Raw genomic sequence first — 25,751 nt, 5'->3', positions numbered from 1 at the left:
AGCCTCTTTGCCAGAAAATTAGAAGGGAGCCAATGCAGCTGCTTTTAAGAACAGAATTGAAGAAATTATAGTCATGGTAGCCTAACTTTCACCTCAGATATATTGGTACTACTACTTGGTGCTCTTTTTTTGGTAAAAAAAATGAGTTATCAGCCATGGGTGAACACTGCTGGTGTACAAACAAAGCCCTGCAGGTACTAATGATTAAGGCATGGTTTTTCTTCCTTTTGCTGGTCTTATAGGTCTCTTTTAACTAGCATTCTAGCTGCTTTAAACAGTAGGAGAAGGGAAGTACACCCTCTTTCTCTCTTTCACCTCTCTGTGCTTTTCAAGGCTCAGATTAATTCTATTAGTTGGAGTGATGGCAGAGACTCAACCAACTGTAACATCTGACCAAAATGAGTTGATACCTGTGTATGTTCACTACATCTATGGAAATACAAAGGCAGAACAGAAAATATATTTTTTCAGTATGAGAGTTGATGAACTGTAACTCCATTAAAACTAATACAGTCGTACCTCCGAAGTTGAACAGAATCTGTTCCGGAAGTCCGTTCGACTTCCAAAATGTTTGACTTCCAAAGCGCAGCTTCAGATTGGCTGCAGCAAGCTCCTGCAGCCAATCGGAAGCCGCAGGAGCTCCGTCGGACATTCGGCTTCTGAAAGAATGTTCAAAAACCGGAACAATCACTTCCGGGTTTTGATCGTTCAGGAGCCGGAATGTTTGACTCCCAAGGCGTTCAGAAGCCAAGGTATGACTGTACGGTTTTGAGCTTTGGAAATCAGCTTTGTGGGGGGGGGGGAGTACTTTAATCTCTGGATTGTCTTTGCTTTCTAGTATCTAGTTCAAAATGCCAGCCATAAATGCCTCCTTAACAACATCTTCCTTCTTTCAGTTGCCTGTTTGAAGGATGCTGCTTTGATGTCTCTATTGGTTACAATTGGCTCTAGCTGGAGTTGTGGAATTCTTGAACATATTTTGTTTCAAATCCATAAATGCAAAATACTTCACCATTGTCCCCAAGGTGAATCACAGCTTCCAGATGAGGGTAGGATATGTTTTTGGGTGCATGCCCATAGTAAGAGTTTTCTTAATCTAGTAAAACATAAGCCAATAAGAGCCAAATCAAATGCGCCAGCAACTGTGGTTGTTGTTGAGATAGGGACCAGAATGTGAAGTCTTGGCATATGTTTACATGAGCTACTAAAGATCATTTGAATCTCAGTTTTGCATATTTATATCTCCTATATCTTCATGTTTAAGAGACTGTGGGTGAGTGAAACCATGTTTTATTGGTGACTATGCTTAGCCTGGCACTTTGCACAGGTGACGTTCCAGTGGTCCTTCCTTTAGCAGACATAGCTATGCGAATGTGGATTTATATATCTGCTGTGCCTGTGGAAAGCATGCGCATTAGCCTGTTCATTTATGGGTTCTCTGCATCAAGGCTTCTCTCCTGGGACCCATCTGAGCTGCTATTCCCTTTGCCAACACAAAAGAAACAAATCAATGTTTGCCATTACTTCCCCTTTTCACATCTCTATGTCTTTACAGTACAGACAACATATGGGTCTTTTGGAAGTTAATGCCCCCCATGTCACGAAGTGTTTTTAAAACATATTTGTGTTGGCAATAAAAAACACTTGCTGGCCTTCAACTGCTCTTTCCTTGGCGTTTCCCCCCCTAAATAGATCAACATGCCACTGACATGCACAAAGCAGGGCAATCAACTGATGGCAAATATATCTCCTTCCATTGAAGTCTCCTTGGAGAGCCAATTGTTTTTATATTGTGAAGAGCTTCCCACTCCTGTAGATATCCTGGGTATTCTACCCCACCCCCACCCCCCGCTTTGGATGAGAGAAGACTGAAGACTCAGTATCTACCTCTCTGCAACTCAGAAACAACACTTTCTCTACTGAAGGGTGTCGCTTTCCAGAGGCAGAAGAGATTTCCAGTTATTGGCTGCCATTAGGGGAACATTCATTGATCCCCACAGACTACAGGCAAAATAACTACTTTAAGAATGAGCTGTCACCCTGCAGCTGTAGAACCATAGCCTTTCCCAAAGAAGGTCTGGTTCCTAGGCAAGTTTGAGAACTCAGGGGTTGTGAACCTCCAGCCTACAGGCCTAATTAGGCCCACCAGTCCTCTTCATCTGGCCCACAGGGTCATTTTGCCCAGACCAGGCCCACCTACACTACAGCGAACATTATCTATGGGGTCAGGTGTGGGGCAGGTAGAGGCAAGGCTCAGGCAAAAGGACTTTGAAATATCTGACTATCAGCTGGTTGCTTGTTCTTGCAAAGCATCCCACAAGGGCCCTGCAATGGGCTCTTGTGCTAGGGGTTCCAAAGACACAACAGTCCACTGTTTGCCAGGTCTTGAGAATCCCCTTGTAAGGATGTCTGCAAGAGCTCTGCAATGGGGTTTTTGCCCCAGCCACCTCTGGACTACACCAGTTATAGGGGCTTGGTCCTACCCACTAAGGCAGGAGCAGGGAAATCTTTCAGCCTGAGGTGGAATTCTCTCAGGGGTCACATTCTGGAAGTGGCCATTCTTGCATTACCACACCACATACTCCTAATACTCTAATCAGACACACATTCCTAACATACAGCCTTCCCACCATTCACACTCACATAGAAGCAGGCAACATTAGAGACTGAGATTTTCACGGGATTCAAGTGGGATAAAGTAAGTATTTAAGGTCTCCCCCCTTTGCGTTTCTATCTGAATTTTCACTTGCATGGATGCACAGGGGATACTAAACACACACACACACACACACACAGAGAGAGAGAGAGAGAGAGAGAGAGAGAGAGAGAGAGAGAGAGAGCCTATAAAAAGTTTTTCCTCACTCATGGCTGCAGACTTCAGCTGACTGACTTCTGTCCCAAATGCTTCTCTAGTTCCCATGACTCTTTATTCCTCACACTGCTTGGCAGGCTCTCAGCCACAGAGCATCTGCTTTGCCGAAGGTGCCAGGTCCAACACCCATCATTGGAGAATATTCATCTGAAATCCTAGAGAATCACTGCACCAAGCTAGAACCCTGAGCTAGGCAGACCAATGGCTTGACTTGGTACAAGGCAGCTCCCTATATTCCTACAAAGTCTATGGATGCCCAGTATTTACCGCAACACTCCACAGCACAAGCTTGCCAGCTGCTTCCAGATTCTCCTTCATGGTTGCTTGAATTTCTTCTAAAAACTGCTGCTGTGGTACTCTGCTTTCAGGAGAGCCCTTATTTGCTCATTTGGCAGTGCACAGTTTCTCTCCAAGGGTACAATAGGTCCTACTCCTGGCATCAGTAGGAAAGGCTCCCCACCTCCCTGAGGACATGAGCCATGAGGAGGAAGGGCTGAGTTCAGCAGTAGAGCATGTCCTTTGCACACAGAAGGTTCCAGGCTCCACTCCCAGCACTTGAAACCCTGGAATGTTGCTGCCAGGCTTGTGAGCTCGATGGATCCTTAGGCAGTTTCCTCTGTGTTCCAGCCATGCTGTAGGGCTGAGTATTCTTTGAATGGGAGACCACAGGATACCTATGACATTCTTGTGCTCTCTGTCTGAGTTACAAATAGATAAGAAGTGCAGGGTGGAAACAAGCAAAAGCGGGAAGCAAAGCCGCCAAAAGAACCCAGCACCTTGGTTCAATTAGAAGATTAATCAATGAATCAATAGATTCTAGGGAACCGTAATTAAAACCCATTCATCGATAACATGCTGCTTCTTAGACCCCTTGGCAAATTTCATTATGAAATTTGAGTGAATTTGAGGAGTTGATAAGGAATTGAATAGTTGCAGCTCGTATGCTGCTGGCGCAAAAAGAAAGAGTAAAAGAATGGTTGTCAACATTTTGGAAGGTAGCTGCGGTGCATAAGCTTACAGAGTCAGCAAGATTGAGAGATGGAAAACAAGAGAGAGAAAATGTAAAAAAATTAATGGGTTCCTTGAACCGAATTCCTGAACAATAGATACAGTACAAACATTGATAGGTATATTAGTTTTTCTATGTGATAGTTTATAAATTTATAATTTTGGAATTTATCGTATCATTTGTATTTATAGTTGTTTGACATAGATAGATGTATTTGGATATATGCGTACATGCATTTGCATGTATTTTATTTCCCAAATCAAATAAAATCATGCACACACACGGATTGGATCCCCAAAACAAGATGGACTCCTGCAGACCCCTCCAAACTGCTTCCAAGTCAGTTCAGCCACCTCTAGCTCAAAACCTCCCACTCTCTACCTGACATCCTCTGTCTCACAATTTAAACTTCAAAAATGCAACATTGTTTTCCTTCCCTTCCCTTAGAGGAAGGTGAGGGAAATCCCCATGAACAGTGAAGCAAGGCACAGTCTCACGTTACACTGAACACAGGTGCAAGCTGTCTCTATGCATGTACAAGTGTTGGTGTACAGCTTAACTGTTGTGTACACAGACTGTACAATCATTGAACACTACGTGTAAATGATAGTATGAGTGTGCAGTTCATTTGTTTGTGTACACTGGTACATGGATTGTGCATGCGTTGAATGTGAACCAGTGAATACCCCTACAGTCTCCAATGATGACAAGAAAGTGATCTAAGTGGCACATAAGCAGAATGAAAGGGATACCCACTCCCCCTTCCATTAGAGCTTCTTTTGAAATCATGAGCATCCTGAAGCACTTTACAAATCACTCAGTATCATGTGGTAATGCAGCGGTTGCAGAAACAGAGGGCATTCTCTGCTCTCCTGTTACTCATAGTTTGAAATGTGGACATGGACACATTTCCAACAGTATTTTTTTTTTAATCACAAAAAATCCTACAGTATTATTATTATTATTTTAATCACAGTGCCCTGCACTAAAATGGGCGTCCAGATGGTAGGCTTTTTGGAGACAATGTAAAACACCTTTTAGTCTCTTTTTAGTGCGAGAGAAAACCCAGCAAGAATCAGAATAGGCTTGAATGCCTTCTCATCTCTGACAGTGGATTGCTGGGTGACCTTGTTCAGTGACTCAGTGTCACAATTCTTTGTGGTGAAAAGTGGAGAACACAGGATTTGTTTGCCTTTTAAGTACACACATAGCCACTCTCTGTAGATTTCAGGAGCACTCCTATCTATCCCAGATGTAGGAAAGCATCTGTAATACATACATTACCTCATTAAGGTTGTGCTAATGAGCAAGGAAAACCAATTTCCCTTTTGTTTCAATCCCACATGCTAATGCTGCTGGTATTTGCTCAGAATGGCCAAGATTTATCCCAGACCTGGCTCTCAAATCCTTTATCTATATCTTGTTGCCAACCTGTTCAGTAACTATGAGCAGAATCCTGTGGAATACTTCTAATGCACACAACTTTGATTGCATAATGTGTTGAACAATGTAACTACACCAATTTTAAGACCTGGAATGTGCTACTAAACTATCCTTACTCAGAATTCTTGAACTTTTGCACACTCTATATTCTGTTAGTATAAGCCTTCACAATATGTTTTGGTTCAAATAACCATAATTTAAATAGTTCTTGGAAACCGCTTAGAGGTTTTACTACAATCAAACAGTATGTAAATTTTGTCAGGCGCATCATGTAAATAAATGTAACATGTAAGATGTGGTCTATTGACTCAAAACTCATGATTTCTTGCCATGTTTACAGCTCTATGAAAGACTGGTCATTTCAACACCAGTTGGTTACCAAACCACACATTACCACTGGGTCCCTTTCTAAAATGTGAACAACACCCCCCTGCCACCACAAAGCTTCAAAGCTTCTAGCTCAATGGAAACAGTCAAAGCCAACAGGGATCATTATTATTAACAGCAGCAACTCTGGAAAAGTAAACCTGGAATTCTTTCTCAAATCAATACTCCCATACCTGTGAGCAGTGCTTTGTTTCGGGGGGGAAGGAGGGGTATGCATACCCCTAAACATTTTGTGAATCCTTGTACTTTTGTCCATTTACTGTGTTTATTTTCCCCAATCTGAACTATAAAATGGTGATTTTATTGAGTCAAAATGAGAGTACCCCTAAACATTTTTTTAAAGAAAAAAAGCACTGCCTGTGTGTAAATTGATTGTCAGCTAATTCTATAAATTGTCTTCTATAAAGACAAGAGGGAGGACAGCCCCTTCTGAATCTGGAGTTATATCACTTGAATATATTAGATAATAATTAAATTTTGAATGACTGATCATTCTGTTAAATTACAGTGTGTTGTAAAATCTACATGCAGTGCAGTTCTGTGCATGTTTACTAGGTCACACTTAATCCAATGGGGTTTGCTCCATTTTAAATATATTTAAAATGACAGGCTTAGGCTGATCCAGGATAAGATATGCTATGTGAAATTATCATGCAATGGCTAGAGTGATCCTTTGATAAACAAGTAGCACAAAATCATATTTTCCATATTCTGCTATACTTTGCTTTTGAAATTGTTTTTGCGGGTCTTTGGACGGCAATAAAAAGAATGTGTGTGTGTGTGTTCTCCTTTTATGGAGTTTGGACAGTTTTATGATCCCAACTAGGTTGTTCTGATTATGCCAGCACGCCCTGGCATAGTTTGGCCATTGGTTGATTGTTCTAGGTGAACAAGTCATAGCTGAAGAATCCCTTTAAAAAGTCTAACCAAGTCCTGTAAGGCAAATCTAGCTAACGATAATATTCCAAATGTGTCTAAGATGTTGAAAATGTGTGGAAAACAAGCGAGGTCCCAATCAAAGAAGAATGGCAACTTAAGTTGACAGAGTATGTGCAGCTTGCCGACTTAACATATAGAGTAAGAGAACAAGAAGAACATACATTTAGAGACGATTGGAAAACGTTAAATGAATATATGGGAAATAGCTGTGTACAGAGAAAATGCTGGCAGCATTAAGAAAAATTCAACAGTGTAAATAAGTTTGGATGGATGTAATAATGGAATATTGAATGGTATAGCTTTTGTTAAATATGCAGGGATTTATGATATGTAAAATGAACCATGGAAAGAGACGGGAAGTCACTGATATCTTAAGGATATAAAAATGAGTACTTTAAATTGTAAAACAGAAAATTTAATAAAAATTATCTCTATATCTCTCTCTATATGATGTTGAAAATGTGAATGCCTTCAAATCTGCTATTGGTACTTGTCTACACAAGAGAAAGCTGATGTGATGCCCTCCAGATTACACCTTCCACCATCCTTGTCCCTTGGACATGCTGGCTTGGTGTGATGGGCGCTGGAGGCCTACAGGTTCCCACAAACACCCTGACTTATTTGAGATAGCCAAGGAAGAGGAACTTGTCAGTAAAACCCAAATGATATTGCTGGTAAAACATTTCGTCAATATATATTTTTTATTTGAATTGTATCCATCATACTGGCCATATGTGGAAGGAAGCTTGTTTGTATTGTTGTGGGGCTTTCAGCCTACAGGCTAATGCACTGACCACAGACGGCAGTGGCTTAAACAAAAGAAGAGAAATCATATAGGTCAGTCTGTGACCTACAAAATATATGAAGTAGTTCAAAAGCTCAGCCTTTGTACTGTGTGCATAGATTATCCTTGGCTCAGTAGCACCACTAAGAAGCCTTCCGCAGATATTGGTTATTTTCTACACAGGCATACCACTAAAATGCCTGTTAAATAAACACTTCACTTACAAAGGAGATTTGAAAACACATATTTTTCAGCTATGGATTCCAAAGAAGCTCATTCTATGTCCATTACCCTAATATTTTTAGACCTATCTTAGCTGGCAGTTAATTGTACTTAGTGCATGAAGCTTCCCAGGGAAAGTGGCTTTGCTTTGAGATTATAAAATAAAGAAATCACAAGGAGTCTCAATTTATCTGGGCGGTCATGCAAGATCAGCTGCTTATTTCAGAATGGGAGTAAGGGGGCTGGGGGCTGGCTAGTGATATTCAGTATTTAAAAAGAGATATTCAGATATTCAGTATTTAAAAAGAGAGACCAGGAGGCTGGTTTGGGGGAGAAGCAATCTACCAGGACAAATTTCTCTGGCTAATTATTGCCACAATTACTGCAACACATCACCATCTCATCACTTTCCTCAATGCACAATGCAGTAAACAAATCAATAAAAGCAGCATAACAATCAATTCCTTGAATATTAATTAAAAATAATAAACACAGACAGAAAATAAATCAGTTATGGCAGACTAGAAAAAGTCTGCAGCCACACCACTAGTGAAATTCTGGGCCAAACTGAAGGGTAGAAATGAAACTGTAAGCATACTGGTGACTTGGAATGCCTACCAACTAACCTGTGTTGTTTATTGCATCAATATATCACAGTATAGTGATATATTGATGCAGTAGTAGCTAAGTGCAGATCTCAGATAAATATGTGTATAGTAATACTTATGAAATCTATAACCATGCATAAAATTATTCCTAAGGAAATCTGCAGAAAATAATTAAGGCTTACATGTAGTAAACATTATTATGTCCACTTTAAAGAAATAGGTTATCTTAGACATGCCTACTGAAAATTAAGTTCCACTGAACATAAGCATAAGTAAGCCTTCCATTTTGCTCAACTATGTAATAATAATAATAATAATAATAAATTATTTATTTATTTATTTATTTATTTATTTATTTATTTATTACTGTGTTTATTACTTATACCCCACCCATCTGATCGGGTCTCCCCATCCACTCTGTGTGAATCCCAACAGAATATTAAAAACATGATAAAACATCAAACATTAAAAACTTCCCTAAACAGAGCTGCCTTCAGATGTCTTCTCAAAGTCAGGTAGTTGTTTATTTCCTTGACATCTGATGGGAGGGCGTTCCACAGGGTGGGTGCCACTACCGAGAAGGCCTTCTGCCTGGTTCCCTGCAACCTCACTTCTCGCAGTGAGGGAACCACCAGAAGGTGCTCAGAGCTGGACCTCAGTGTCCAGGCAGAACAATGGGGGTGGAGATGCTCCTTCAGGTATAGTTGCAACACCCTGTAGTGCCCCCTAGGCTCAGCGCCTATTATGGTGGAACCAGTTGCACTGCCCCAAATCCACCTATACCCATAGGAAAGAAGTCCCCAAAGTTACAATACCAGTTCTGTGCTTTAGTGAAGATGATTGGTGGTGCTGTGTCATCTTCAGAATCTGACGGTCACATAAATGTCAACTTGATATAGTAATCTGTTCCTCTTTTTTAAAAAAATTGCATGCTCCTTAGAGAGGTCACTTGCACATTGCAAACAGGAAAACACAAGAGGATCAAGAAGTACACATATTAGCATAACATTTGCAAATGCCAATTTCTGTGTATAGGTACAAGTTTAGGAATAACTGCAATAATTCAAATTGAAATACAATATGTCACAATATTGTATTGTGGCGCTGTGGGTTAAAGCCTCAGCGCCTAGGACTTGCCGATCGAAAGGTCGGCGGTTCGAATCCCTGCGGCGGCGTGCGCTCCCGCTGCTCGGTCCCAGCGCCTGCCAACCTAGCAGTTCGAAAGCACCCCGGGTGCAAGTAGATAAATAGGGACCGCTTACCAGCGGGAAGGTAAACGGCGTTTCCGTGTGCGGCTCTGGCTCGCCAGAGCAGCGATGTCACGCTGGCCACGTGACCCGGAAGTGTCTCCGGACAGCGCTGGCCCCTGGCCTCTTAAGTGAGATGGGCGCACAACCTCAGAGTCTGTCAAGACTGGCCCATATGGACAGGGGTACCTTTACCTTTTATGTCTCATTACTGTAGGTAAGACTGCGACCAGACGGGCCAGGATCCGTAAAGTAGGACACAGGACCACCTATTCTCCTGCACAACACAGCGGATATTAAGTGAAAACAATAATGCTGCTGTTGGATTTTCTCAGGCAAGAACCACAGAGAGAGTAAGCAAAACCCACACATTTTTGATAAGGTATTTTTAGTGCTAATTGACAAAATAGCTGAACAGTCCCTCTTTCCCCACAGGGAACATGGAAAATTACAGCTTGCATTTGTAAGCCACATAATTTTGTTTCAAAGAAATTAAACATTCAGAGAAGCACTCTCTTCCCCCCAACCCATCTCTATATATAGTTATGAAGGTTGCACGCCACCATCAATTTCTGCAGAGCAGTAGCAAGATTCCAGGGGGGTTCTAGATGCTCACCCAGGTTTGTGTTTCTGTTGGGGAAATCTAGGCACAGTGGAGGCCAGTGTCTTTAAGAAATATGGTTTATTTTACACATATTTACACCCAAAGTAAATGGAGAGGGTACAGAATGTTATGCCCTAAGAGTGTCTCATTGCTGCATTCATAGCTTCCTCAAGCAACGGTCAGTCATGGCTCCTGGTTTTTGGGCACCTCCACAAGGTGCCAATATGGTTCTGCCTACATCCTCCTCCTTTTCCCCAGAACACCTTTACACTTCAAAAAGGACATCTTTTCCTGTGACATCATGCCCTCCACCACCTTAGCAACTTGCCAATTCTCCTGTCTCTGGCTTGCTTAAGATAACTCTGGCACAGTTATACAGTGTTTCATGATCGTGTCCAATGCAGGGCAAGAACCACATCTTAGCAGCAGGGCCACAGGAGTTCAGTCACTGGCATCACTTGCTGGGATCAAGGTCTCATTTGCACTATGCATTTAAAATTGTAAATGATTGGCTTTTTAATAAATAAAGGGTGGGTTCAATCTATGAAAGAATTTTTACTGCAGCCAACAGATGCAATCTGGTATTTTCTCCTTAAGTTGCAAGAAGTTCTAAGAAGTGTAAATGATCCTGTATCCTATAAGGGGACAGTTGTCAGATGGCTTGTTGTGCTCCAGTGGGAGCTTTGTGCAGCGATCAGAAATAGTTGTTGTCATGGTGTCCACTAGTGAATGCAAAGTAGAGATATAAGCACCTCCATTTGCGCTGCATGTGACTTGGGTAGACACCAATATTGTTGGTGTCACTGCTGAAGAACGTCTTGTTTTGTATATGCAGTACCATAATAATCACTTTCATGCTAAGAACTCTGCAAGCCACAAGTAAATCACGGACACCATTTGCATACAAGTGGTTTAATGATGACATAACAAGAAGAATTTAGTTCTGTCCACATGGGGAGAGGTGGTTGGCAGATAACGCAGAGGAAACACTGAGTGACTTACCAAGAAGAAACCAGTGGTATGCTAAGTGATAGATGGTCGTTATCCACATCTGTTAAGATTTCCCTCCACAACCACCAGTGCTATATACACTGTGATTCATCAGCGGCAGCATGTGTGTCAACAGTAGCATTAGACTGCTCATCAATATTCCCTGTTCCACTGAAATGAGAGTGAAATTCATAGCAGCCTCTGGGAATTGGTGTGTGTGTGTGTGTGTGTGTGTGTGTAGCTAGTCCTGTTTTTATTAACTACCAGCTTTAATGTGTTGAGATAGGATGTGTTCTAAAAGCCATGTTCATAGCCAATCAGCTCCACCTTATCAGGTAAAGCAAGTAGGTCAGGCCAGCACAAGTTGACCCACCAAGCTAAAGGCAGACCAGCACCCATGTTATGTGGCCTGTCATGATTGTGACAGTGCCTTCTGACTACAGTTCCTGGCAGCAAAAACTGGAGGCTCACTGAGTCCCTGGTGGGCTGGCATTTTGGGCTGGTGGGTCATAATTTGTGCAGCCATGGATGATATGTGCACCTGGCAGGAAGCATCTCTGAGCATTCCTTTACAAAAGATCTCTCTCCACCCCATGATCCCTGTGTTTGATAGTCAGACATAGCACTTTTTACAAGATATGTACATGCCATGGGTACAGTGTCCATAGCAAGTACCACAAAAAAGACCCTGATGTACTTGGGGTGCATTTATTGGCACAGGCTGTCATCTGTAAGCCCTGCTTAATTCAATGAGGCTTCCTTCTAACTGAGCTGCCAGTCATTATTTATCTTCTGCTTTACAGGAGGCAAAGGGTGGAAATCAACATAGCACCAAGTGGGAGGTGTGTATGAAGAAAGAGGTCCACTCAGGCATCAACATTTGCCCAAATTACAAACTTAAAAACTGGTACCAAAATGGTTCTTCTTAACATGCTAGCAAAGCATGCAGCTAGGAAGTGGTTAATACATCGCCAGTGAACTACACTCCTATGAAAATGTATGGAATATATTTGGAGCCCTGTTCAGGCACCTGAGAGAAAAGGCATGTAGGGATAGATACAGGCAGGTTTAAGTCCTGCCTCCAACATTTTTGGCACGTCATCTCCACTCCCAAACCTTGTGTGTATTTGGTGTGAAGTTGTGAAGGGAGCTTGTAAGCCTTTTAGCTTTCAGGGTTCCTGCTAACAAGCCCCTTACAGACCTTTGCTCTAAACATGCAAAGGTCAGGGGTAGAGTGGGCATGTCCAGTGCTCAGAGACATTGGCAGCAAAGTCAACCCATGTTACCCCCACCCGCTTAACACACTTTTGGCCTCACATATCACGGCTGAACACCTGAAGAGAGCTTTAATGTAAGGCGGAATTTGATTCACTAATTTTGTTCCAGTTATTTGGCATTTATACCAATTTCAGCGGTAGAAATATGAGGCCCACATATGCATTTATAAACCGATTTGTGAAATTGTAATGTTATCCAGAATACATTACCATGAAATACAGTAAAGTGATGGGTTGTGGAATCATAAATTTGACCATTGCTCTGGGCTTGAATTTGTTAGTAATATTACACATATTTTCCTGACATGAGTACCATAAAGTTAGTCATCTCTTGTAGCAATGAAAGAAAAAAACCATCCTCTTCCCTGCTGGATTACAGTCTTAATAATAATTAAATTGTTGAGATGGCCTCTCATGCATTTAATGAACGACCTAGCTGCTTTCAGATGCTGTTTTTCTTTCCTACCAAACAGAGACATACAGACTGTATTTAGCAATTGACTGGGTTGTAAGCCAGTTTGACTAGGCCAGGGTTAGGGACCTCTTTCAGCCTGAGGGCCATATCCTCTTGTGGGCAATATTCCAGGGGCTACATGCCAACAGCAGGTGGAGTCAGTGGCAAAAGTGGATGTGATTCTAACCTTTGCACAACAGACCATGCAATGTCAGACATTTTTGCACACACACCTCAACATTCCCTTTCTTTGCAAGTCAGAGGGATTAGGTAAAGGTAAAGGTAAAGGACCCCTGGACGGTTAAGTCGAGTCAAAGGCAACTATGGGGTTGCGGCACTCAGGCCGAGGGAGCCGGCGTTTGTCCACAGACAGCTTTCTGGGTCATGTGGTCAGCATGACTAAACCGCTACTGGCGCACAGAGGACCATGACAAGTGCCAGAGCGCATGGCACACATTCAAGGACACATTCCAGTAAGGCAAAACTACTGGCGGAGCAGAATGGCACACTCTTCAGCATTCCCCTGATGAAAACGGGATGTGAGAGCACAGTACCAAAAAACGTGCCTCTTTGGGTGCCGTGCTCTCGTCAGACTCAGCTAGCTGCAAGTGCCGGCTCATTCCCAGGACATTCCAAGTGTCATGAACTAGAAGGATAACAGGAAGAGGATTCCAGTGAGGGGTGTAGCCGGGACTAGGACACACTGGGGTAAGCAGGTGATGGGGAAGGAAGTACTCACAGGGTGATGGAGGATGGCGAGGGGGTGGAGGTCATTGTATAGAAACCAGAGAAACAGGATCCATCACCAGAGGGACCCCTGTCTCCATGAACAAGGTGGGCTCTGAAGCAGTGTAGGGAGCAGCAGGAGTGCTTCTCTAGGAGGCTGAGGCAAGCAAGGGCTTACTAGCTCTGGGAGGTGTGTAATTCCTGGAGTAGGCTGGGAGCAGGTGAAGGTCACCTGCCTCATCAAGCCCAGATGCTGCAATCTGCATGCAAAGTATAAAAGGGAAGCAGAGCTGAGGTGTTGTGTCTGCTCAACTGCCCATGTTGATGGAGTTTGGCTTGGATGTTCCTCGATCTCTATGGGACTGTGCTCCATTGCTGGGCTTCAGTACAGAGAGCCAGTGTGGTGTAGTGGTTAAGAGCAGTGGACTCGTAATCTGGGGAACCGGGTTTGCGTCTCCGCTCCTCCACATGCAGCTGCTGGGTGACCTTGGGCCAGTCACACTTCTTTGAAGTCTCTCAGCCCCACTCACCTCACAGAGTGTTTGTTGTGGGGGAGGAAGGGAAAGAAGAATGTTAGCCACTTTGAGACTCCTTAAGGGGAGTGAAAGGCAGGATATCAAATCCAAACTCTTCTTCTTCTTATTCATTGACCTTGGGGCAATGGGGCAGCCAACCAAATAGATCTCACCAGCAGGCCTGCAGGGAAGCTCTCCTAATCTGATCTTAGCATGTCACCAGAAAAAGGCAAGAGGTGAGCCAGATTTGCATGTGCAAATGTGCAAATTTTGCATGTGCAAATGTGCAGTTGAAAACTTTAGAAAGTATTACTGCAATTTAAAAATAAATGAAATGCATCTCACCAGTTTGAAACAGCGTTTCCTAAACTTGCATCTCCAGATGTTTGGGTGTTACAATTTCCATCACTGGTCCTGCTAGCTAGGGATGATGGGAGTTGTAGTCTAACAGCAGCTGGAGACCAACGTTTGGGAAACCCTGGCTTGATAGATTGTGATTGATCACATGTCTGATATGGCTGCTTAGTCTGCAGTCCACTGATGGGCAATTCCTAGGCCCTTGCTCTTCCTTCTTGGTGTTGTTTGAATGGAATTCAGACTGGACAGCCCTCCAAATAGAGGATTCCTCCAAATAGTCCTCAGAGAGCTCTTCAAACAGAGGGCTGCCCTCTGTGAAGAACAATACATAGACATCCTCACTGATCTCAAAGAGCGGGTAGGTTGATAAGAGTGAACAGATCCAAAAACTCTCTTCTTTTTTAAAAAGATGTGGTGAACAGTAATATGGTTACCTGCACAAGACAGCAAGGCTATCTTATTATCCCCACTCCTCCAGTTATTTCCTTCCATCTCCTTTTTGTATCAACACCTCCATCTGGTGATCTAGGAAAGTGGGGGGGACGGGGCACCTTTGCCTAGAGATATTCTGACTGCTAAAAGTTTTGAGAAACAGTTCCTTTCACCCCATCCTTCTGCCTCTCCAAAGACATAACCAGGCTCTCTTGCCAAATAATTCTGCTCAGTGGCAGAAAGCACACTTTGCTGCACAGCTCTTCCATGACTTGTTGACACAAACAATAGTTACTAGTTGCATCATTTCACACACACCTGACCTAGTAGCAGTATACACAGCAGCTGGGAGAACACTAGTTCTTTACTAGTGATAAAATTTAGTGATTCCTCAAGGGAGATCATATGTATAGGGATAATGACTCAAATGGTCTTCCCACAGTGGAGAAAGCTTTTGTTCCCACCCCCAAAGATAATAAATAAGGAATGAAAGTAGAAGTGACAAGGTTAAATAAATTTATTTGATTGGTTAGTATTTTTATTTTTTTGTATAACAAAGCCTGCCCTGTTCATACGTTATTTTCCTGTTCAGCATATTCAACTGCATGGTTAAATTTAATTTTGGGTTTATGGTTGGGTCCCTATGGTCTGTAACAACCCCTCTCCCCAGGTCAGAATTCTGTTAAAAGCAGTCTGACAACAAAAAGAGGTTTTTTCATCAACTATACCCAATCAGCAGCAGATTCTGATTCTCCATTGAGCATGGTGTGTTTTCAAACCCCTGTCTGTTTCATTCACACTTCCCATTCTTAAGTGTCCTCCTAAAAAGGACAATGCATTTGTGGGAGAATGCAGTATCTTAAGGGGAGCTAGAGAGATGGCATGCTATGAATGAGAAAGAAGTGTGCATGTATTGTACGGTAAATTGGCTGGAAACGTCTTTTCATTGTGAGCCCAGTGAGCAAGAACTGTCATTTCTGTGTCCTCTACCACATTTGCCACATTACTGGTGCAAAAGAAACGTAAGATTTAAGAAATGATCATCTCAAATAACTTGGGTTCTTTTATTGAACCCTCTCCTACTCAGACCTAACATATTGACTATGGGATTGTTATTTCTTCTGAGGAAAAAAAAGTGATATGGATTGTGATTTTCTCATTTTCTAAAAACTCACTTGTAGCCTCGATTTACTTAAGCAGTTGTCCCAAATAAAGATGAATCAATGTGTCTTTTAAACCTCAGGATCAGTGATCACCTCAGCAAACCCTACGATTTACCATGGATACAGAGAGCACATACTGCTTGCTATGAACTGGGGGTTCACAACCAGTGTTGACTTATATGGTGCCATGCTTTGTCCATAACTATAGTAGCCCACACAGTACATCAAATCTACGTAGTGTAAAGTAATGCTTTGAATCTGCCTCTTTAAGTCACTATGTGGATTTATTACTGTTGTAAGAATAAAAATATAAATTGACCTGGAACATATATCATGACTGTTCTGCCCTGAATGTATACAATAGTAGATGTACTCATTTAAAAAGCTATGACCAAAATAATCATTGCAGGGTTAAACCAGTGAGTCTCATAACAAAAACCTACTTTCTATAATTCAAGAAGATGATGCATACATCCAGGAAGACTGAATGGAGATGGGAGTGTGGAGAAATAGTGATTTGGTTTTTCCAGGTTCTGAAGTATCAAAATGGAGGTTTGCTCAATATGGGTTGCCACTATTCTTCCCCCACTCTCCAAAAATCAATTCAGTTAAAATTTGATAAATATTTATCTTATTGTCATAAAAAAAACTGTAATAAGAGCAATGCTTCTGGATCAGATCTAAGGCCTGCCTAGTTCAGTCTTCTGTGGACAACCAGATCTTTATTGGAAGCCCCCAAGTAGGACATGAGGGCAGTGACCAAGAGAGGCCATATAGCACACCAAATGAAGGATATAGATCCCTCCCGAGTGGCTAAAATGAAACCAAGAGGCCATAGATAGCTCATACCAGCCTGAGTGGAAGACGTTGTCAATCAATCACTGGCAAGGAAAACAGCACATGTGCTGTAGGTAGAAACCTACAAAGAGACCCAGATGTGTGTGGCATGCATGCACACATGCGTGCGTACACACACACACACACACACTCCTACAAACCAACTGCATCCGACCTGAACCTTTCAGCAATGCCTCCAAATGATACACACACACCTCTAGCAGTAAACATTATCCATCGATCAGCCATTGACAGGATCCGACATTGCTTATTTCTGGCTTTACTGCAGCTGGCTGAGGCCCAGCCCAATATTTGGGCAATTACAAGGAGGGATTAAAACATCCCAGAAATAACAACTGCATTTTCAAGCTGATAGACATCCACAAGGCATCCCATATTTCAATGGAAAAGGACAAACAAAAGCATCTTTCTTTGCTAAATGTACGGGCAAGAAGGCAGTTGCAATTAATCTTTGAGCCGCATTTCCTAAGACGGCGCCTAATCAGCCTTCATCCCTCTCCATCTTCCTTTCCCCTCTCTCCCACAACACCCCTCCCATCCTTCCTCCTCCACCCTTTCCAGAGGCTCCGATGAAAGTCATTGTTACATGGTTAGGATGCTCATACAGCAAAGAGCACACCTCAAATATCGATTGCCATCGGATTTAGAGATGATTAAGGAAAGCAGCGATGAAGCCGATGCTTCTCTGTTGCTTATGCTCACCATGCTGAAACCAAGGGAAGGTGTTGAAAGGCGAAGGATGTGCAAGCTGGATCCATTTTCCCTTCTACTGAGGTTGCTTCAGAGCACAACATCAGCAACTGCTCTCTCTCTCTGTCCCCCCCTCCTTTGGTTGGTGCTGCTGAGGATAGAAACCACCCACCCACCAGCAATAGACAGAGCCTCGGCCACCTCCCTCCTTGGAGGAGGAGGTTGATGAGCTCACTGAGGAGAGAGCCTGGAAATTGCAGCATGGACCGCCTCCTTCCCCCCTCCCCTGCTGCGGTGCTTTGCTCTCCCTGGGCGCCATGGCAACGGCCATGAAAGATGGAAGGGAAGCAAGGAGATGGGGAGGGGGGAAACGAGGAAAAAGGAGAGAGATTCAGTATCTTTAGCAATGAAAAGCTGCTTTTGACGGGCAAGCAAATCACTTCAGAGGGTACTATTATTGGTGGAGGGGGGAAGAGGGTGAATTTCTCACCCAAAAAGGTCAGAGCAGGGCGTTGAACACAATCCACATTCCTATTAACAGGAAATTCCCTCAACACACACACACACACACACACACACACACACACACACAGAGAGAGAGAGAGAGAGAGAGAGAGAGAGAGAGTCCTTATATTAGATAAGCAGCTCCCACCATCTCAATGATAAATAGGGGTTAAATTCTACTCTGGGAAAGTCAAACTGAAGGACATAATAATTATGGATCTTTAAGGACTTGTTAAGAGATGGCAACCAAGCCTGACTCTGCTTGCTGCTTTAAATGTGAGATAAACAATATGTAAATGTGGGTGTGAGAAAAAGGCTGACTGTGAAATTGCTAAGCTTATTGCTGGTAGCTTAAGACTACAAACTGCCCTCCCTCGATGCAGACGATAAATCTGAAATATATATTCAGCTCTGGTCTGGATAGCACAGCAGTTATAGCACGGGTGTCCTTTCTGTGGCCTCTTTCATTTATGATTTAGCATTCCATTCTGTTTTTCCACACGGTGCCCAAGGCAGGTAACAACAGTAAAAACAAATGGCATCAAGATAACTAACCATATACCCAATTGATGATGCATTAATTGCTAAAATATTTGGAGTAGTTTTCAGAGTCTAAATTAGCAATGCATTGTTAAGAGTCCACATTACTTATACAGTAACTATATCTTAACTTTTTTTAACCCCCCCCCAAGCAAACAACTTTATAACACATTATGGCCATGGGGCTGCTAGCAAAGGCTATGCACACCCCCATAGTGTGGACCTTAATATTGTAGAGCCTCAGGTGTGGGGGGAATGGCGGCCCAAGAGAGAGCTTTTCTGTGGCAGCCCCGGTTCCAACAGTGGAGGTAAAACATAACCATTGTGGCTAGTAGGCATTGACAACCTTATCCTTCATGAATTTGTCTACTTCTCTCTTTTAAAGCCATTGTGTGTGTGGTTGTGTGTGTTCATGCAAACATACTCCCACTAATATATGATTTCACAAGTTATGTATTATTCTACTAGGGTACAAAAGGGACGCGGGTGGCGCTGTGGGTTAAACCACAGAGCCTAGGACTTGCCGATCAGAAGGTTGGTGGTTCGAATCCCTGTGACGGGGTGTGCTCCCGTTGCTCGGTCCCTGCTCCTCCCAACCTAGCAGTTCAAAAGCACATCAAAGTGCAAGTAGATAAATAGGTACTATTCCAGCAGGAAGGTAAATGGCGTTTCTGTGCACTGCTCTGGTTCGCCAGAAGCAGCTTAGTCATGCTTGCCACATGACCCAGAAGCTGTCTGCGGACAAATGCCGGCTCCCTCGGCCTATAGAGCGAGATGAGGGCGCAACCCCAGAGTTGGTCACGACTGGACCTAATGGTCAGGGGTTCCTTTACCTTTACTAGGGTACAATTGCTGAAAACGGCAAGAACAAACTTGTTTGAAGTAACAGATAGGTAGCCGTGTTGGTCTGCCATAGTCAAAACAATTTTTTTTTCTTCCAGTAGCACCTTAAAGACCAACTAAGTTAGTTCTTGGTATGAGCTTTCGTGTGCATGCACACGAAAGCTCATACCAAGAACTAACTTAGTTGGTCTTTAAGGTGCTACTGGAAGAAATTTTTTTTTCTTTTGTTTGAAGTAGTCCTTAGAGCAGGGTAGGGGTGCCATTGGACTATAGCTCCCATCTTCCCTGACCATTGGCCATGCTGGGTGTGGTTGATAGGAGATTGAAGGCCATATATTCTCCAGATTTGCTTTAGAGCAGTGTTCCTCAAACTTGAGTCTCCAGCTGTTTTTGGACTACAACTCCCATCATCCATAGCTAGGAAAACCAGAGGTCAGGGATGATGGGAATTGTAGTTTGAATACAGATGGAGACCCAAGTTTGGGAAACACTGCTTTAGAGGGATGTGTATTGGTAAAATTTGCAGTAATCAGGGTTATTTAGCAAGTACCAAAGAAATGGACTTATGCTGCCAATTCTCATAGTAGACCAATATAAAATAAGCAGCACATAAGCGGCACACAAAACACTATCAAACCATTCTACGTTCTAAATCTTATATTAATAATCCAAGGGTTAGATATCAATGAGGATAAGACAGGGTGCAGGCTTAGTAAATGAATAAATGCTTAAGTCAAGAAAGAACTTAACATATGAAGTTGAATGTATGTAAATATACCAGAATCTTGAAGAATTTCCTGAAGAAAGAAATTAAATATTGTAGCTTAATCTAAGAAGAAATGTAACATATGGACTTGAATGTTTATAAATGTATCAAAAGCGTGAGAGTGAATTTACCGAAGAAGCTCGAGACTCTTCCTGGGCGAAACAGGTGACAAATGCCGGCACCCTGTCTAACTCTTGTGCGTAACATCACCGACACTTTGTTTGATCAAACTTATCCTCATTGATATCTAACCCTTGAGCTCAACATCACTGACACTTCGTTTGATCAAACTTACCTTCGTTGATATCTACAGGAGCCTGGCTAAAGGAACTCTAAAGACTGAATCTTCCTTTTGGACACAATTTGAATGAGTTTTCTGTTTGTGGCTTCTGTAGTAGATCTTGTACATAGCTCTCTCAATTTTTGGATTATTAATATAATATTTAGAACGTAGAATGGTTTGGTAGTGTTTTGTGTGCTGCTTATGTGCTGCTTATTTTATACTGGGTCATTTAGCAAAGCAGTCTGACTGGGACTGAGGAGTGAGTGTGCTCATTGACTACAAAATGCTGACAGTCTTGGCTGTTGGGGTGGGAAGAATGAAGAACTAGAGAGTGGAGGAAATGGAACTGAGTGGTTGGTATCTCGAACAGCAGCACACCACTTGGCAACACGTTATCAGTTGTGTCACTCTGTTTTACGGACTGAAGTTCATCACTCTTCTCCTGGAAAGACAGTAATGAAATACTGCGCTCATTTGTTTAAGTCCACATCTTGATTTGCCACTTTCCCACAAGAGTTTGGCAATGATTTACTGATCTTCCCTGTAGGCCAGTATTGTCAAGAAGGTCATACTCTCTAGGAAGATGTATTGACCTGAGAGACCCCAGTACCTGAAAGCTCAGGATCGCTGCATGTCTTATTAAAACGACAAGGAAGAATTCCACGGGTGGTTGCATTCTGCCACTTGAACGACTTCGCACAGAGTATGCCTGTAGAAATTCCCATTCAAGAGACAGGCATTGCACCACCTCATTGCAAAGGTCAGTGTTAGCATGTCATTGGGAGGCACTTCAACTCTTGCTGATGGCAGAAATGAAATTGTCTAATATTTCCCATGAGTTAATTTGCTTCCAGTCCTATGGGTCAGGGACAGAAAGGCTACCATGGGCTGGTGTGCTGCTTCATTTGATATTATAGTGGTGAAGCATTAATAACCAGTTGCATCCCTGACCAAATTGGAATTTTAACCCAGATCCCTTGAAGGCTAATTTGCTCATTGAGAAAAAAGAGAGGAGGAAAAAATATGCATGCTTGTCAAACTTTGCCATTGCAGGATGCTGGTGTGTGGCAAAGTCTCTCTGCCATGGAAGGCTAATATGTCAGGAGAAGAGTTAATATTGGATATTAAGGATTTGTTAAACATGGCAATCTGTACTAAATGTGGTGAAGGTAAAGGGACCGCTGACCATTAGGTCCAGTCGTGGCCGACTCTGGGGTTGCGGCGCTCATCTCGTTTTATTGGCCGAGGGAGCCGGCGTACAGCTTCTGGGTCATGTGGCCAGCATGACTAAGCCACTTCTGTCGAACCAGAGCAGCGCACAGAAACGCCATTTACCTTCCCGCCAGAATGGTACCTATTTATCTACTTGCACTTTGATGTGCTTTCGAACTGCTAGGTTGGCAGGAGCAGGGACTGAGCAATGGGAGCTCACCCCGTCGTGGGGATTTGAACCACCGACCTTCTGATCAGCAAGTCCTAGGCTCTGTGGTTTAACCCATAGCACCACCCGCATCCCGTACTAAATGTGACTGGGGTCTTATTTTTAGATGTAAGCTGTGGGCCTATCTGTGCACTTTCCTCACTAAAGATATCATGACATGACCCTGATGTGATTGTCCAGAAGAACCCAAAGGACCCTGTTGGACTTGTGACCTGGCTGGGATCATTTCAGCTAGAGCCTCCATGTGGGAGTGTGGGCACGTTTGCTTGATTTCCACAATTATGGTGACTGGAAAAAGTGGTGTTATACATATCACATTGGGAATATGTCCACCCTCACATAGATGTGCTGGTTCATTCAATTACACATTACAGACTATCTTTTATTTTAAAAAAAATATTTTATTTGCTCAACACATAACAACAACAGCAAGAAGAAAAAGACAAATTACACCATAATAGGAATATCATCAGTCGCGCATTAACATAAAGAATTAATATAAATTTCATAATCCATAAACTGTAATGGTCTCTTCCTTTTAAATCCGACACATTACAGACTATCATATGGTATTGAAGAAGCACCAGAACTGAGTGCATGGTAAGACAATGCTAAGTCATCTTACCAAAAGGTTAAAAATGTTTGTGTGTGTGTGCGTTTCTGTGTTTATTCAGCTTTGTGACCAGATCTCCTCTAGGAATAACAATATCACTGGCCAGCTATCAAGTGATCACATGGTGAGTTACTTCTTTTCAAATATATAATTTACCTAATATTAGCTGTTGCTAAAAAAATGCAACAAGGGCCTGTCTCCAGCTCACACTGTCGTTCATTCATGTGGAGATGAGTTTGAGGTTTGTTTCAAGAATAGTTCTTAAACAAATACAGGTTGTTTGCACCCTCTTATTATATAAAGTTAAAGAACATCTTACGTGCCCTAATAAAGTCAGGTTGTCTAGGGATGATGGGAGTTGTCGTACAAAACATCTGGAAGAGGTCAAATTGCCAAAGGTTGCGCTAGTTTAATATAGCTATAATAATTGAGATGCTTTGTTTCCAGGATGCTGTCAGGGTAACGTCACATTTTATAATTTTAGGTGTACAGCCAAGGTGTGTATCCACCTTACAGTATGTCCTTTCATTGAACATTCATGTTTTGTGTTCAACATGTGTTATCAAGTCAGTTATACACAATCACACCTTCAATACCATTTCCACCTGCAATATCATTTCTACCTGAGGCTGTTACGATGCTTCATTCACAATCAGTTCATGGGCCATAGTTTCCTACAAGATTTTCTGTACCTTTTCATGCAACAAATGTTCCACACTTGGTTGTGTTCTTTTGTTGTATTGTAGCACTATAGTACCACTTCAGTTGGCAATAAACGCAGTAACATTAGCGAAGCATTTCAGAACTAATAAAGCACAATGGTGTGTTGGTGGTATAGCGTTATTGCATTCACCCCAATCTCTGAGCAGCAAGAGACTCCAGGGGTTCCTGCACTTTTCCAGGGTTTGATTCTCTTGGAATAAACAGAGACTGTGATGTCTTTAGCAGATACAGTTTTATTTACTCATATATACAACCTGAGCACAGGAGGGAAGGGCTCACAGGATTAACACTCTAACAGACCTAGCTCCCTATTAAGTTTCAAGGGTAGCCCCCCCCCATCCAACTTCTAGCATCAAGGTCAGAGCAAATGAACAACTTTGCCCTCAAATGCTTTGCAAATTTGGGCTGTCAAAATGTGAAACACTGATCGAACTACTTGTCAGATAGGCCAGTATTGTTTCTTTTGACTGGCAGAGCCTCTTCAGGGTTTCAGGCAGAGAGGGTTACTTTCCATCACTTGCTACCTGGTCCTTTTAACTGAAGTAACAGTAAGCCCACCTTTTCTGTCAATACACTCTCAGTGAAAGAAGTTATCAGCAGAGGTAGGATGACCCATTAGCTCCCCTGTCTCTGATCTTAACAATTCCATCACCTAGTCCCATCATGTGCTTTCTCACTATGTCCGGGGTGCTTCCGCAGTGACCCCTGGGGGATTTTTCCATTTTTTCAACCATTCATTTGCAGAACTTGTCATAGCAACCTGCTGTGCTCCTCCTAAACTCCTTGCAGCTAAGGCAGGTGTGTGTAAGCAACTAGTTGTGCAAGCAAGAAGGGGCCTGTAAACGAAGCTTGCACAGGAGTTCATTTCAAGCTATCTGGGAGCAGTGAAAGCTGGCTTTCAGGATGGGCACTCTATTGCTCATCGGGGCTGACCACACCTGACCATCAGTCATGTTGACTGGGGCTGATAGGAATTGGAACCCAACAACATCTGGAGAGCTCCACATTCCCCAGCCATGACTTAGAACATGGGTAGGCAAACTAAGGCCCGGGGCCCAGATCCGGCTTAATCGCCTTCTAAATATGGCCCACGGATGGTCTGGGAATCAGCGTGTTTTTACATGAGCAGAATGTGTTCTTTTATTTAAAATGCATCTCTGGGTTATTTGTGGGGCATGGGAATTCATTAATTCCCCCCCCCCAATAGTTCCCCCCCACAAGGTCTGAGGGACAGTGGACCGGCCCCCTGCTGAAAAAGTTTGCTGACCCCTGACTTAGAAGATACTGCCTCTGCTCACACACACAAAAAATGTACGTGAGCATTACTTTCTGCTATTGGGTTGAAATAATGCATGGCTTGTTGTTTCTTAAAATGACAGAAAAAGCTGGTCTTGCATTTATGGCCCAGTGGCCATCCTAACAGAGAGTGTTCCTCAGAGTCACAGCCTGGTCACATCTATTGGATCTATGTAAATAGCCTTTGCCATTTATCTGAATGTTTACTTGTTCACAGACGACAGACAATAGTGCCAATTGCTGCTTTGTTACAGAGCATGATTGTGTTCTAAGAATGCAGCTCTTGCAGAAAAAGTGAAGAAGTTTTCAGCCAACACAGAAACAATTGTGTCAAAGCCACTTGACATATTATGCAGAAGTAAATCTAGTGCATCTATGGTACACATTTTGAAACATGTTGTATGCATGCTTCACAATGTCTTCGAGCTGCTTCATGCTGGTGTTTTCTTGCGGGAGTTTTCTGCAACATGTCCTTGATGCAATAATAGTGCGTTTATGGTGGATTTATAATGCTATAGTATTGGGGGGTTGAGCTGGAGGATATCTGGGGAAGCCTTCCAGTCCTGTGAACCTAGCAGAATAATCTGCTAAACAAGTAAACCTGTCTCTTTGTAAAATAATGACCATGGCTGGCCATTCATCAGCATCTTAAAGAATGAGCCATGTTGCCATAGTGACAACTCAGTGATGGTGCTTCCAGGAGGACAGAATTGGCCTTTTCCTACCTCACCTGGCTGGATGCCACATCATCCAAGGAAGGAATACAATAGGCTGGGGTGTGTGTGAAAGCCTTTTAGGTGGTTTTTGCGGCTGTGATGGTGCTTCATTTGCAATCTGTGCACAGGCCATAGTTTCCTACTAAATTTTCTGTACAAATAATAATAGTAACAACAGCAACAGCAAGAATTTATTATTTATACCCCACCCATCTGGCTGGGTTTCTCCAGGCACTCCAGCCACTCTGGCGTCCAGCAAAACATTAAAATACAATATGTTCCACACTTGGTGGTTGTGGTTTTTTGTATGTGTGTCCTACATTTGTTGTGTTGCAGTGCAATAGTGTCCCTCCAGTGGGCAATATCTTTATTCCTCTTTAATGCATACCAAGGAACCTGTGTTTTTCACCTAAGGAAGGAGGCAGACCTGGGTAACAGCTGTTTGTTAT

General features: G+C 42.7%; 1 protein-coding gene across 3 annotated transcripts in view; it reads right to left on the bottom strand.

Moving 5' to 3' along the window:
* The window catches only part of JAKMIP2 (janus kinase and microtubule interacting protein 2), a 95,538-nt gene extending 77,705 nt beyond the window's left edge, over window positions 1–17,833 (bottom strand). For 2 of the 3 annotated variants that reach the window (XM_083728248.1, XM_083728249.1), the window contains exon 1: window positions 17,590–17,811. The gene's annotated coding sequence lies outside the window, so the exon portion shown is untranslated. Of the gene's footprint in view, window positions 1–17,506 lie in introns of all 3 variants that reach the window. The other variant, XM_083728250.1, reaches the window with a different exon arrangement.
* Window positions 17,834–25,751: the final 7,918 nt, after the last annotated feature.

This window comes from Podarcis gaigeae, assembly GCF_964106915.1.
Source record: "Podarcis gaigeae genome assembly, chromosome: 2".
In the NCBI taxonomy this organism is placed as follows: Eukaryota; Metazoa; Chordata; class Lepidosauria; order Squamata; family Lacertidae; genus Podarcis; species Podarcis gaigeae.
This window is presented reverse-complemented; position numbering and strand designations above follow the sequence as displayed.